We start from the raw sequence: 13,527 nt of genomic DNA on the forward strand, positions 1-13,527 counted from the left end.
GAGAGTAACAGCACCTACCCCACAGGGCTGTCATGGAGATGACAAAGTGCTGCGCTCAGGGCCCTGCAGAGAAAGAGAGAGACCGAGTGACAGAAACGGAGAGGCAAAGAGAGGCAGAGAAATCAACAAGTGCCAGGCGCCATTGACTCCACACTCGGCCACATCCAGCTCTGTGTTTTACACCCCCGGAGGTTGCTTCTTTCTTTTGTCTGTCTTTCCTTCCCCTGAGCTGCAATCAGCCTCCATTCCATATATTCCCACGCTCTCCAGTGTGGGCTCACACCTCTGCACCCATTGCTAACACGGCCGCCTCTCCACCCACCAAAAGGTTAAAAGCAGCAGTCGCCACATGTAGCCGAGGCTGCCAGCGCTGGGAGCAATATCTTCTGTCAGCATTTCCTGAAATTCTTTTGGAAGTTTGACAGGATTAAGGGGATTATACATTAAAGCATTATTACAGCATTCACAAGGGATTTTCAAAAGACTTTACACCATAATCTATTTGTCCTGTTACATAAAACTCGCGTTAATAGGCTGATGGCAAGGGGGAATAAAAAAATTATCTGTGGAATCAACAACCTTATTTTTTGGTAAATACATTTAGCAGGCCGAGCTGGTCATTACAGCCTGCAGACCCTTCCATGGTGCACGTCAACAGAATTACCCCTCGAGAATGCATTTGCCAATTAAGCTGAGGGTTTGTCTGCGTCACCAGCCCACTGATGTCGGGGGGGGCAAGAGAGAGAATGGCAGGCTCCCATTCTCCCCAGCTCACCCCCAAGTCCTGCTGACCCAGCACTTGCATCATCCCTGAGTCCCTGGTACTGGGTGGAGGGGCGGCTGGTGGGAGCTGGATGGGCTCTGTGCAGCAATGCATTCTGGCTTCCCTGGACCACAGGAGGGGCGGCTCTGGAGAGTGCATAGGCAGAGCATAGCCTGGGGATAGACACAAGGGGCTCCTTTCTTTGTGCTGCTGCCCTCTAAGAGTTGATAAAGAGCCCTCCATTCTGCTGCCTCGAGAACATAGCTCGTTTCTCCTGTTGGCACCTACCCACTCCTTGCAAACTGTAAAGAATAAGGTAGCATCATAAAAAATAATAGCTTACACTTAGGTAACATTTGCTGATTGCCAGACACTGTACTAAGCGCTTCACGTACATTCACTCAGGATTTGTCATTCACTCGTTTGACAATTACAGCAGCCTTTTGAAGTAGCTTCTCGTATTATTCCCATTTTGCAGATGAGGAGGTTGAGAGGCAAAGAGAAATAAATGTTCACCCAAGTTCATACAGCTGTTGAGTAACAGAACTGGGATTTGAACCCAGCAATCAGGCTCCAGAGTCCCAGCATGTAGCCAGGATCCTATACGCATCAAGTTATACAGCTAACAAATATTCACAAAGGTTCGCCTACCGAGCAGTCACGGAGTGTCTAAGAACTTGTGTTATCGCACTTAATCCTCGCAGAAACCCTTTGACATAGATGTTATTACATAGCCCCATTTTTATACAGGCACACCTCATTTTATTGCACTTTGCTTTACTGAGTTTCACAGATAGTGCGTTTTTTTACAAATTGAAGGTTTGTGACAACCCTGCGTTGAGCAGGTCTATCGGCGCCATTTTTCTAACAGCATTTGCTCATTTCATGTCTCTGTGTCACATTTTGGTAATTCTCACAATATTTCAGACTTGTTCATTATTATCATATTTGTTATGATGATCTGTGATCAGTGATCTTTGGCGTGATCACTGCTACTCTCTGAAGGCTCAGATGATGGGTAGCATTATTTAGCAATCAAGTATTTTTTAATAAAGGTATGTACATTGGGATTTTTAGACCTAATGCTTTGCCCACTTAACAGACTACAGGACAGTGTACACGTAACTTGTATATGCACTGGGAAAACAAACATTTCATGTAACCTGCTTTACTGCGGTATTTGCTTTATTGCCGTGATCTGAAACTGAACGCAAAATACCTGCGAGGTCAGCCTGTATAAAGAAACTGAGGCTGAGAGAGATGAAGAGGCAACTGGCTCTAAGTCACACATCTGGCAAATAAAGGCTAGTGAAATTTCAACCCAGGCAGCTGACCCCAGAGCTGAGATTTATAACCAGACTCAGCACAGGGCCCTTTTGAACTCAAAGCACGGCCATTACGTGATGCTCAGGCATATTAATGACACTCCCAAGGCCTGTCCTAGGCCCTGGAGATGAAAGAGGGAGAAGACACAGCGCCAGGAGGATGTTGGCCAAAGGGCTGAGTGCTGACTAAGGCCCAGCACAGAGCAAGGACACCACACACATTTGGTCCACACTTGGCTCTAAGCTCCTGGAGAGCACAGTTTGCTGCTCTGGCTATCACCATCATCGTCCCAGGCTTAGCCTGGAGCCTGGCCTAGAGTTAGATCCTTGTTAAATGAATTATTGAATGAATTCCCATTTTAGAAACCAGGAGACCAAAGTTCAGACAGGTGAGGTGACCTGTCCAAACTCACACACCTAGGACATGCTAAGCTAAGATTTGAGCTGGTTTTTCTCTTCTTCCTTAAGTTTGTTTACCTTTGGTCACAATCCTCCCTGCCCATCCTTCTCCCTTGCACACACATGTGCAAGCACACACACGTGCAAGCACACACACATACACACACCCCTAAGCTTTGACCACACCAGACCGATTTGCACTGCTGAAAGGCAACCTGCTCTCTCACCACCAGGCCTCGGCATAAGCAGTTCCTCTGCCTGGTACACATTTCCCCAAGCTCCTTTTCACCTGGCTGATTCCTACTCATCCTTGGAGTCTCACAATAGCTGTCACCATCACTAGGAAACCTTCCTTGGCCTCAAATTTGGGTCAGGTCATAGGCCCCTTCTCTTGGCTGCCACAGCTTCCTGGGCTCTCCTGTCTGTTAACACCCTGCATTGTAATTGCCTGCTCCCTCCAGACTGGACCTCCTAGACATTGGGTCTGTGGTCTGCCCACCTTCAACCACCCACGCCTGGCTTTGGGCTTTAATAAATAGATGCTGAATAAGTGAACACAATCTAGCATTTTCTCAGCATGCATACACACACACAAACACAAACACACACACACAATGTTACTTATTCATATATCAATTTGTGTCTTTTCTTCACTGTTAATCATATTCATTATCTATTGTGTAACAACTTATCCTGAAAACTTAGTGGCTTAAAACATCAATATACATTTTTATTATCTCACACAGTTTCTATAGATCAGGAATCCAGGGGCAGCTGAGCTGGGTGGGTCTAGTTCAAGGTCTCTCGTGAGGTTACAGTTAAGATGTTGGAGGGGGATGCAGTCACTCCAAAGGCTCAACTGGGGCTGGAGGATCTGCTTCCAAGATGGCACCTCATATGGTTACTGGCAGGAGGTCTCAGTTCCTCCCACATGGACCTCTTGGGCTGCTTGAGTGTCCTCATGACATGACAGCTGACTTCCCCCATTGAGAGCAAGAAGGAAACCAGTTTTTATGACCTACACCATCACACACCATCATTTCTGCCACATTCCCTTCTTTAGAATAAAGTCAGTAAGTCCAGCCCACACTCGGAGGATGGGGAGTGGGGTATTAGGCCCCATTTGTTGGAAAGAGGAGCGTCAGCAGACTTGTGGACATATTTCTAAACTCTCACATTGCCCTGGGATACCAGAAAGAATGAAAGGCCTTTTCCCTCGTCCCCTTCCCTATAAGCAGCCAAATCTTAGGATTCTGAATCTGAATGCCCTTGCCAGAGAAGATTTTTAACAGTCTGTATTTCAGAGTACAAAACCAAAATCACTCGGAAGATAATAACCCTCACTCCTCCCCCTTCACCAACCCTACCCCTTGCTGTGGATGGAGGAAACAGAAATATCAGACCCTGGAAGAGAGAGGAGCATCTCCAGAGCTGAAGAGGAACAGGAATGGGAGTGTGGATTCTTCTCCCCCAAAATCCGACTCCGAAGTGTGGCAGAGCCCTGCCACGGCTGACACACCAGGCCCCATCAGAGGGTGCTGTGGGATGCCCATGCAGGGGGCTAAGGACTGAGTGAGGCCTCACAGTAGCAGTGGGGGTCTCTGTGGCATAGCCCACCATCCACTGGAAGGTCACCAAAAGGCCCTGGAGTAGAGCCCTGGGAGCCCAAGGGCCTGCCAGACAGCAAGACCAGGCCCGACCCTGGCATCCTGACATCAAAGCTGCTCCAACACCTTAGAGGCCATCAGAGACTAAAGCCCCTTCCCCATTTCTAGGCATCCAGAGCCCATGTAAGCCCCTCACCCCGCCCATTCTAATATGCCCAGGGAAGGAAGGATAGGGGTCCCCTCTGCAGGTTGACCTGCAACAGAAATTCACTCCACCCTCGAGAGAGGGGCTCAGTGAAAAGATGTAATTTGTTTCAGAACAAATAAAATGTCTGAACAGCTTGTTCAGCCCCATGGTCCTTGTTCCTAAGCTGTCTTGAAATTCAAGCAGCACTTTAATTACACAATAAACTCCAAAAAAGAAAATACTGAGGAGGGAAAAGAGCTAATATTTACTTAAGCCCTACTGTGTGCCAGGAAACTGATGTGTGTGATCTCATTTAATCTTCATGAAGGGAATTCTTATTCCCATTTTACAGCTGGAAAAGGGACTGGAGATTTATCAAATGCCTTCTCTGTGTCAGGCATTTGCCTGCAGCTGTGGAATCTTCCTAACAACTCTGCTATGTGGAATTATTATCCACATATTACAGATGCGGAAACAGAGGCTCAGAGAAGTTCAGCAATAGCCCAAGACCACACAGCGATTGACAGAGTCGGCAGCCCAGGGCATGGCTGACTCTGCTGGGCATCCTCTCCTTGCTGAGAAATATTCAAGAAAGAATCTCTTGTTAGCATGTCATCATCTGTCTTTAAAGTCCCCTGTCAAAAGTCATCTACGGCCACCCCATGCCTGCGTTCCCAAGGAGTGTTCCAGGAAGCAGGGAGATGGGAGAGAAGCTCCCAGCACCTCATGGGGACAGCGGAGATCCACTGTCAGCTCCAAGGAGTAAGTCTGTGCTAATATGACAGGATTAAGGGGACTAATACGTTAATGCATTATTAACGCTTTTATAGGCAATTTTCAAAGAGTTGAGCGCTGTGATCCCTATGTCCTGTTATGTAAACCAGCAGTCATCGCCTTAATTGCCCCATTGTCGCTGATGGGGGGAGCAGACAAGGAACAGGCTTGATTGTCTCAGGGCCTGTGGTTCCCAGTCTGGCCACAACTCCAGGCCACGTCAGCAAGACTTGGGGAAACTGAGCCTAGCCGTGGACTTCCAAACGTCTTTCTCTGTGCAGTGTGTAAGACAGCATCTCTGAACCCCAGGGCGGGGAGCAGAAAGTCCCAGGGTGTGGAGCTCCGAGACCTGATTCCAGCCCCGGCTGCGTCACTTTCTGGCCAGCGACCTCACCTCCCCCCAGAACCTCAGTTTCCACATCTGCCAATGTGGGTGATAATTTTATCACCTCACAGTGTTGCTAAGATAATGCAACAAACTGATGTTGACGAACGTGCATTGTCAATCAGACAGGCCTGTGCTGGTGGAAGGGAGGGTTATAATTTTTTGGTTGGACTGAGTTCGTGATTTTGTCTCTTGGTGTTTAGCTGTTGGGAGAGAATAACAGCTCTCCCAGAGGGAGAGTAGGTGGGATGTGCAGGAGGGCCTGGGAGATGTCCCTGGGGACAGAACAGCCAGGCAAGCTGAGGGTGGTGGGTGGTGAGTCGTGAAGGGAGTCCGCGTGCTCCAGCACTGAGACCCAGACACCTCCGTGCCTTCCACTGCCTGCGTAGCGGGTCACACGGGAAGTCGCCCAGCAACTGTGGATCCTGGTTCCTTGGCGTTTAATAGCCTTTGCTAATTAAGCGCCTGGGTTGGATGCCCACAGAAGGTGTGTATCTGCAGCTTCATGGATGAGAATAATAATAGAATCCTAGAATCACAGCTTCAGAAGGATCCTGAAAGTCCTTTTCCTAGAAACAAACACAGTATCCTTTATCTTCCTCTCTACAAATCTTGGCTGGGTTGCAGGAGAGGTGGTACTAATGGCCCCAAGTTTTGTATCTGGGAGGGAGTGACCGGGATGGATTGGGACTTCAGGGCCATCGCTCTGACTGAGATGCCAAGGATGAATTATAAGGAGCAAGACTGGCAAAGAGTCAAGGATGGAGGCGGATGCAAAAATGAGGGGAGGAATTTTGAAGCCTGAGCTGAAGAGGGAATCAGAGCCAGGGAGCCGAAGGAATGGGATTTGTTTGGTCAGTGAAGAGATCTGAATCACCTGGACTTGGTGACCCATCCAGGAAGCGTGAGGAACAGAAATAAGGTGCTGTGGACAAATATTTTTGGTTTCTCTTTTCTGGGCACAGAGTTGGATCGTATGCTCTGTGCCCCTTGCAGTTGATGGAGCCACGTGACTGGCTCTGGCTGGTGAGTTAGGACAGGAAGTGCCATGTATCACTTTTGAGCTGAGCAGTTAAGGATGAGTGTGACACCCTCCTGAGATCTCTTTTCTCTCCGGCCCAGCAACTGGCCAAGTTCTCAATGGCGACTCTTCCACTTGCCTCAGACTCTGAGTGATCGCAGTGACCACAACCCCCCGACAGCCTGCAAAGAACATGCAGCATGAACAAGAAATAAACGCTGGTTGTTCAAGCCTCTGAGAATTTGGGGTTATTTGTTATCAGCGCACAACCTAGTCTCTCCTGACTAATAAGAAAAACGTGAACATGATAGTCAGGGATTTATGAACACCATCAGTACAGTAATATCCATAAAAATAGAATAATCCTTAGTCCTGATCAAGGGCTCCTTTGCTTTAAGCCAGACTCACTGCCTCCAAACTTGAAAATCAATGAACACTTTGGAGAGTTTGCCTAGACTTTCTCTGTGGCTAACTTTTGCTTTTGGGTCCAGATGCTGGAGAGAGGAACCCTGTGTGTGTTTTACATACATTAGTCACGGCGCACACAGTCCTGGATGTTGGCCGTTGGAACTGGCCTCCCGTTTTAGCGCATGCATCTGGACCAGGCAGATAGAAACCCAGCTGTAATGAGTTTGCCCCTTGTCCATGACATTTGTGCTTTGTAAGGGGGGGAAATGAGAAAAAATTTAAAATCCCGAAGTCTGTTTGCTTTCAGCACAGCAACTGTGAGGTCTGAGAGCTCTGACTTGGATTTAAATGTAGCTTCGCAACAAAGCCCGGGAGAGAAGTTAGGGATGAATCAGGTGCTTTTCAGAATCTTTCGTGTTTTCATCCCAATTTGCATTTTTTTCTCTTTCCACTAATAAACTGCCTGGTCTGAGATGAAGGTAGAACTCTCAGGATAAATGTTGATACTTTATGAGAGAAGAAACTAAGCGTGCCTTAGACTCCACTGTGTGCAAGCATTGTGTTACCTGCTTTATACATTACCTACTCTATCCTCACGTTAACTCTTTGAGGTAAGGATATTAATTCTATTTTGTGGGAAAGGCATTCAGAGATGCTAAATAATGGAAAATATCAATGCCAGGATCGGAGCCCAGGCTTGCTAACCCAAGAATTTATGCTTTTCCCCCTACACCACCCTGCCTTGGGATCCACGATTAAAGTTATATCCTGGTAAAATAAGTGTAACCCATCAATTTTACCTTGTCAGGAGAACAATGTGGTATTATGGAAAGAACATAGGCTATAGAATCAGTTGGACCTGGGACCACCATTAAGTGGTTTTAGAAATTATAGTGCCTTTGCTGAGTTTCTTTTTCCTAAAATGTAGGAGAAACTAAAGGGTAGTAGGCTGACACAACAACGGAGGAAGCAGAAAAATGTTTATAAATGGTCAAGATAATTTTAGATAGTGGCCAGGGCTATGGGAGAAGTAAACCATGATCATGTGATAAGGGTGGAATGATGCTTTCTGGAGAGTTGGGGTCAACTGCTTATGACTGGGTCAGAGAAGACGTCACTAAGGAGCAGGTGTTTGTAATAAGAGTCAATAAATAAGGAAAAGATAAACTTAGACGATCTGGGGATAGAGCAATCCAAGAAGAGAGCATAGCAGATATGGTTGGCTTTAGGTGGGAACATGCCTGGTGGGTTGAGGAACAGCCAAAAAGACCAATCGTGGGAGAAAATAATGAGCAGGGAAAGATAGGTGAGAGACCAACAAGAGAGAACAGTTCTTTGGCAACTTGGGAAATTCCAGGACAGGCTTCTTCACCAATGAAACAGGAATGAGAATGACAGTACCTTTACATGCAGATTTGATGAGTACATATAAGTAATCTATGACCAATACTGCATTTTTTAGGGTAGTGCCAGCTGCTGTAACAAATAAGCCCTTTCTCATCGATGTAACAGTCCAGTGCTGGTGTTCTGGTTGACTGGTGTCTCTCTGATTCACTGACCCAGGCTTCTTCCATCTTGTGGGTCTCCCATCCCCTATGTCCTCAGGGTCCTCTGCCTCTGGCTCATGGAAGGGGAAAGGAAGTGTGTGGAGAAGGCACATCCTCTTCTTAAACACCTTCACCAAGAAGGGCACACATGGCTTCCACTCACAATCTAGGGGCAAGAACTAGTCACGTGTTCCCAAGTAGGTGCAAGGAGATCTGGGAAATGTAGTCCATGGCTGGGCAGTCATCTCCAAAAGAACAGCCCTACACAAAGGAAGGAAAACACACGTTCTGATCAGCAACTAGACATCTCTACCAGAAATACCAAAGGAAGAGAGTTTCATCTGGTTGCTATAGAGGAGTGCATGAAGTTGGCCTCCATGAGGACACAGAAGACCACTACCTACACTGTGTGGCTTGAGGCCCTGGATGGGAACTTGCCACGTCCTGTGCTTCCTTGGGTTTAAAAAGTTCCACAGTTCACCAGGGCTGGGGTCTAATCTGACTCTCTTTGAGTGACCTTAGCCAGTCACCAAAGCTTTGCCTTTTCTAAGCCACGTCCTCTTCATCTGGGGAAAAAAATAGATGGTAACAGTTGAATCTCAAAAGGTTTTTTCACCCATAAAAGTTCATGATTCCATGATATGCAGGGTGTTCCCTGCCCTCCAGCTAGCTTGAGGCACGAGGTTGGTTTTGCAGCTACTGCCTATGAAAGGGCCATGCAGCTCAGGACTGGAGGAAGAAGAGGGGGTCCCTAGGTGTGCCATGCTTGTGCCTCCAACGGCCTTATCCTTGTTTCCACCGGATGGGTCCCCTTCCACCCCGAAGCCCCTTCCACGAATTACCTGGGTCTAATCAGAACGGTTAGGAATTTGCAAGACCTTGTACCCTTGTATTGAATAGACTTTAGAATATCTGTTTCAAGAGAATGTCTGGGAAGAGGAAGAGAGGAGAAAAAGATGAACAATCAGAGGGACTGAAAGAGAAGAGACAGGCAAACAGATAGACATTCAGAAAAGTTCAAGAAAAGGAAGAGCAAGTCAGGTAGGAAGTCCAAGGTGGAGAGGGGCGGGAAGGAGGAAGGAAGCGAAGATGGATGGGCAGGCTTGAGCAGGGGGTACGGGGTGCCGAGAGGAGAGACAGACAGACAGGCCGCCCGTCCAGGGCACATACAGAAGCATCCCACAGCCCAGCAGTGAGATAGAGACGCAGACGCACCAACCAAGACAAGGGCGTGGGGAGAGACAGATGGCAGCAAGTTCCAGGAAGACACGATTCTGACTGCGCCCATTGAAATGGATGTTGGCGAGTTCTGGAGGCAGCAGAGCGTGGGATTGGGAGGAGGCGGGAGGGGAGGGCAGCGGTGGAACAGGTTGGGTGAGCTTCTGCCAGGGACAGGGCTCCAGTGGCTGCTGATGCGAGAGCGGCCACGCAGCCTCAGCAGGACTGAGCCCTCCGCTCGACCTCCCGCTGCAGTTGGACTCACCTGACAGAGGAATGAGTAATGAGTTCATTAAACCCCCAGTACCTGTTCCTGAAAAGAAGATGAATGTGGCAGAGAGACAAGGCACCAAACGCGTGTGTGTGGTGCCCACGGCAATCCTGGCGCCCTGCTTAAAGCGCACAGGTCACTCCCCTGCTTAGAAGCCCCCCCATGGCTCCCCATCACCCCCGGGGTCAAGTTTAAACCCTTGTCCTAGCATTCAGAGTCTTTCACAATTGGTCCCTGACGACCTCTTCGGCCTCCTTTGTACCACTCCCTTCTCCTACTGGGCAACCATCCTTCCAGACGTGACTACTTCACGAGGCTGTGTCATCCTCCGGGGGATCCACTCTGCCTGGAACGGCCTTTCCTCCTTATAGGTGTCCACGTGGTGAACTCCTAAGTCACTCTTCGGAACCTTGCTCCAGGGTCACCTACTCTGGGAGGCTTCCTGAGGGCAACAGAGCTAGCCACACCTCCTGTGATGCTTGTGCGCCAAGAAGTCCTGTTGTAGAATTTATCACTGTGAATATCCGTTTCCACGGCTGACTGCCCCACCTGACGCCAGCTCCTCTGGATCTCTGCGTTAATCTCCATCCAGGAGGCAGGCACAACCCAGGGAGGCTAAGAGCAGGATATTAGAGCCCAGGAGACCCAGATTCTAACCCCAGGTTATACCGCATCCTGGGGGGTTGGGACCCTGGGCAAGCCACCTCTCTGAGTCCCAGTTTTGTGAGACAATGAAATGAGGATAAAAATACCTACGTGCAGGGCTGCTCTAAGGAGAAAACGAGACAATGCAGGCTTGGTGGAGTTTTTTAAATGCCATCTTAAAAATTGGCACCAGATTTCAGGGGACCCCGGGGGCTGCGGTCTTTCTTTTATGGGTCAACCGACCCCAGTGGCCTCCTGGTTCTGCCCCTCAACAGCCATGCAAACTTGGACTAGTTTCCCCTCTCTCGGCTCCAGTTTTCTTATATAAAAAATAAGGATCCTAGTCATACTTAATACGTATAGGTGCATTGTAAGAGTTAAAGGGGATGGTGTAGGTTTGAAAACTGAAGCGCTGGGCATCTAGGCAGAGGGTTCCTACTAAGTGTGAGGGCGAGTTTTCGAAAACACCTTGTTGAACTATTTAGGTATGATGCGATCCAAAAGTATGTCTGGAGTTCAAGGCCAAAGGAGCATGGAATTTCTCTCTATAGTAAAGGAGAAGTTGTTTTCCTCCATTTTTTTTCTCCCTTCTTTCTTTCCTTCCTTCCTTCTTATTTGTTTATTTTGGAGTTTGACCTAGCACGTTGTTTTTTGAAAATGGTAGGCATTTGATTGGTTGGCTGGCTGGTTAGTTGGTTAACTGGTTGGTTGGCTGGCTGGCTAGTTGGTTAACTGGTTGGTTGGCTGGCTGGCTGACTGCTTTAGCATGTGGATTGGTTGGTCACTTGACTGCCTGCTTGATAGGGAAAGGGGGAAAGAGAAGGGAAGAAAGGAGCCAGAGAGCTGGTGAGCAGAGCAGACACTCCTTAAGATGGAAGGACCAGCGAAAAGTGCCCAAGAGCTGGGCGGGCAAAAGCTTTTAAAAACTGGAGCGGCAAATATCTCTTGCTGCTTGTATTACCACAGCAGAAGCCAGCTCTGTGGCTGCAAACCATTGTACCCCATGCCCACGAGTGAGTTTTTCTGGAAGTCCAGTGATGGATCTGAGATCTATATCTTGGAACAGGAATATGTACAGACAGAAAGCCCATCCAAAAGGGAACTGGTTCAGCGTAAACAGAAACTCAGAACTAGAGATGCCCTTGAGAATGTGAGCCCCGCCCCGCCACAGACACTGCCCCAGGCATACACAGAAACCATGCGGAGGGCTCTGCACTTGCTGCAAATCTTAAAACGAGGATCCAGGCTGATCTGATCTTGTCCAGGTCTTAAGAAGGAGGGTAAGCCCAGCTGACAGTTGAACTGAAGGAGAAGAATGTTTAGCATAGAGCTTGGCACATAAAATGTGCCCACTGAGTGGAAGTGTTCATTGTAAGCCTCTGGTCTAAACAATAGGATGAAGCTGGAATCAGTTTCATGAGAGTGATTCAGTCAAACCCTTAGATATTTGAATCACCCCTTCCCTTGCCTCTGCAGCACCTGAAAAGCAGCCCTTGTATACCTTCAGGAACGAGGAGCTCACTTTCTCCCCAGTAATCTAGCTTATTGTTGGACAACTCTAGCTGCTGGAAAGTCTTCTTTATCTGGGTTTAAAGCCCAGATTCCCATGATTTCCACCCACTGATCTTCCACAGATGCTGTCATTTCTCACTTTGAGGTTTTTGTTGTTGTTGTTTTGGATTTTGCTCCTTTATGTCACAAAAAAAGTTGAAACAGTTTTTTCCAGCTGTGTAATCTTCCCCTGTCAGTTTTGCAAGCTTTTAGCAGGCCCTGCTGGCGTCTTTCAAGCTTGTCTCTAATTTTAAATACATTAAAGAGGAAAAAAAAGAAAGTGAAGTATTAGGAGTCAATGAAGTTACCTATGATTTTATTTTCTAAGCTGCAGAGCTACCACGTGCTTTTACCCTGTGCCCACCTCTTTCTTTTTCTAAGCCTCCCCCACACCAAGAGCAGTGATGCAATGGAAGCCGGTCAGGACTTACTGGCAGGAGGCTTGGCTTCTGATCACAGCACTGTCCCTCACTAGCTGGGCAACGCTGAGCAAGACACCTACCCTCTCTGAGCCCAGGAGTGACAGTACTTCCTTCAAAGCATTGTGGACAGATTAAAACACAAAGAGGGGGCTTCCCTGGTGGCGCAGTGGTTGAGAATCTGCCTGCCAATGCAGGGGACATGGGTTCGAGCCCTGGTCTGGGAAGATCCCACATGCCACGGAGCAACTGGGCCCGTGAGCCACAATTACTGAGCCTGCGCGTCTGGAGCCTGTGCTCCGCAACAAGAGAGGCCGCGATAATGAGAGGCCCCCGCACTGCGATGAAGAGTGGCCCCCACTTGCCGCAACTAGAGAAAGCCCTCGCACAGAAACGAAGACCCAACACAGCCATAAATTAAAAAAATAAATTAATTTAAAAAAAAACACACAAAGAGTACTTAAGCCAGTACCTGGCACACAGTATATGCTCAATAAATGCCAGGGTTTAAAAAAAAAAGATCTGTCATCAGCTGATTTCATGGGGCTCTTAGCCTAGATGAGTATAATTTTAGTCTTTGTAATCCAGAAGCCTTTGTAACCATCTCATTGAGATGGTTGGGTGAAAACAATTACCTGTTTTTGGTTCAGTCAATAGGTGGTAAGAATCTGCAGTGTCTGATGCTGAAACAAGTTAGGAGCATGGGTGAAAAATACAAGGCAGCAATGTACACAGGAGAGAACACCCCTGGTGGCAGACGTATCTGAATTTGAACCCCGGCCCTGTGGCTTTGGTTAAATCACTCCGCTTTCTCTGAGCCTTGGTTTTCCCACCTATGGAATAGGTATAGCAGGAGTTTCCACTTCCTGGAGTCATTGTGATGATTAGCTGAGATAACGTTTTTTAATTTATTGAGGTACCATTGGTTAATACTATAAAAGTTTCATGTGTACAACTGTCTAATTCTACTTCCGTCTACACTACAGTGCACTCACAGGCGAGGTAAC

Source organism: Balaenoptera musculus, chromosome 6 (genome assembly GCF_009873245.2).
Source record: "Balaenoptera musculus isolate JJ_BM4_2016_0621 chromosome 6, mBalMus1.pri.v3, whole genome shotgun sequence".
Lineage (NCBI taxonomy): Eukaryota > Metazoa > Chordata > Mammalia > Artiodactyla > Balaenopteridae > Balaenoptera > Balaenoptera musculus.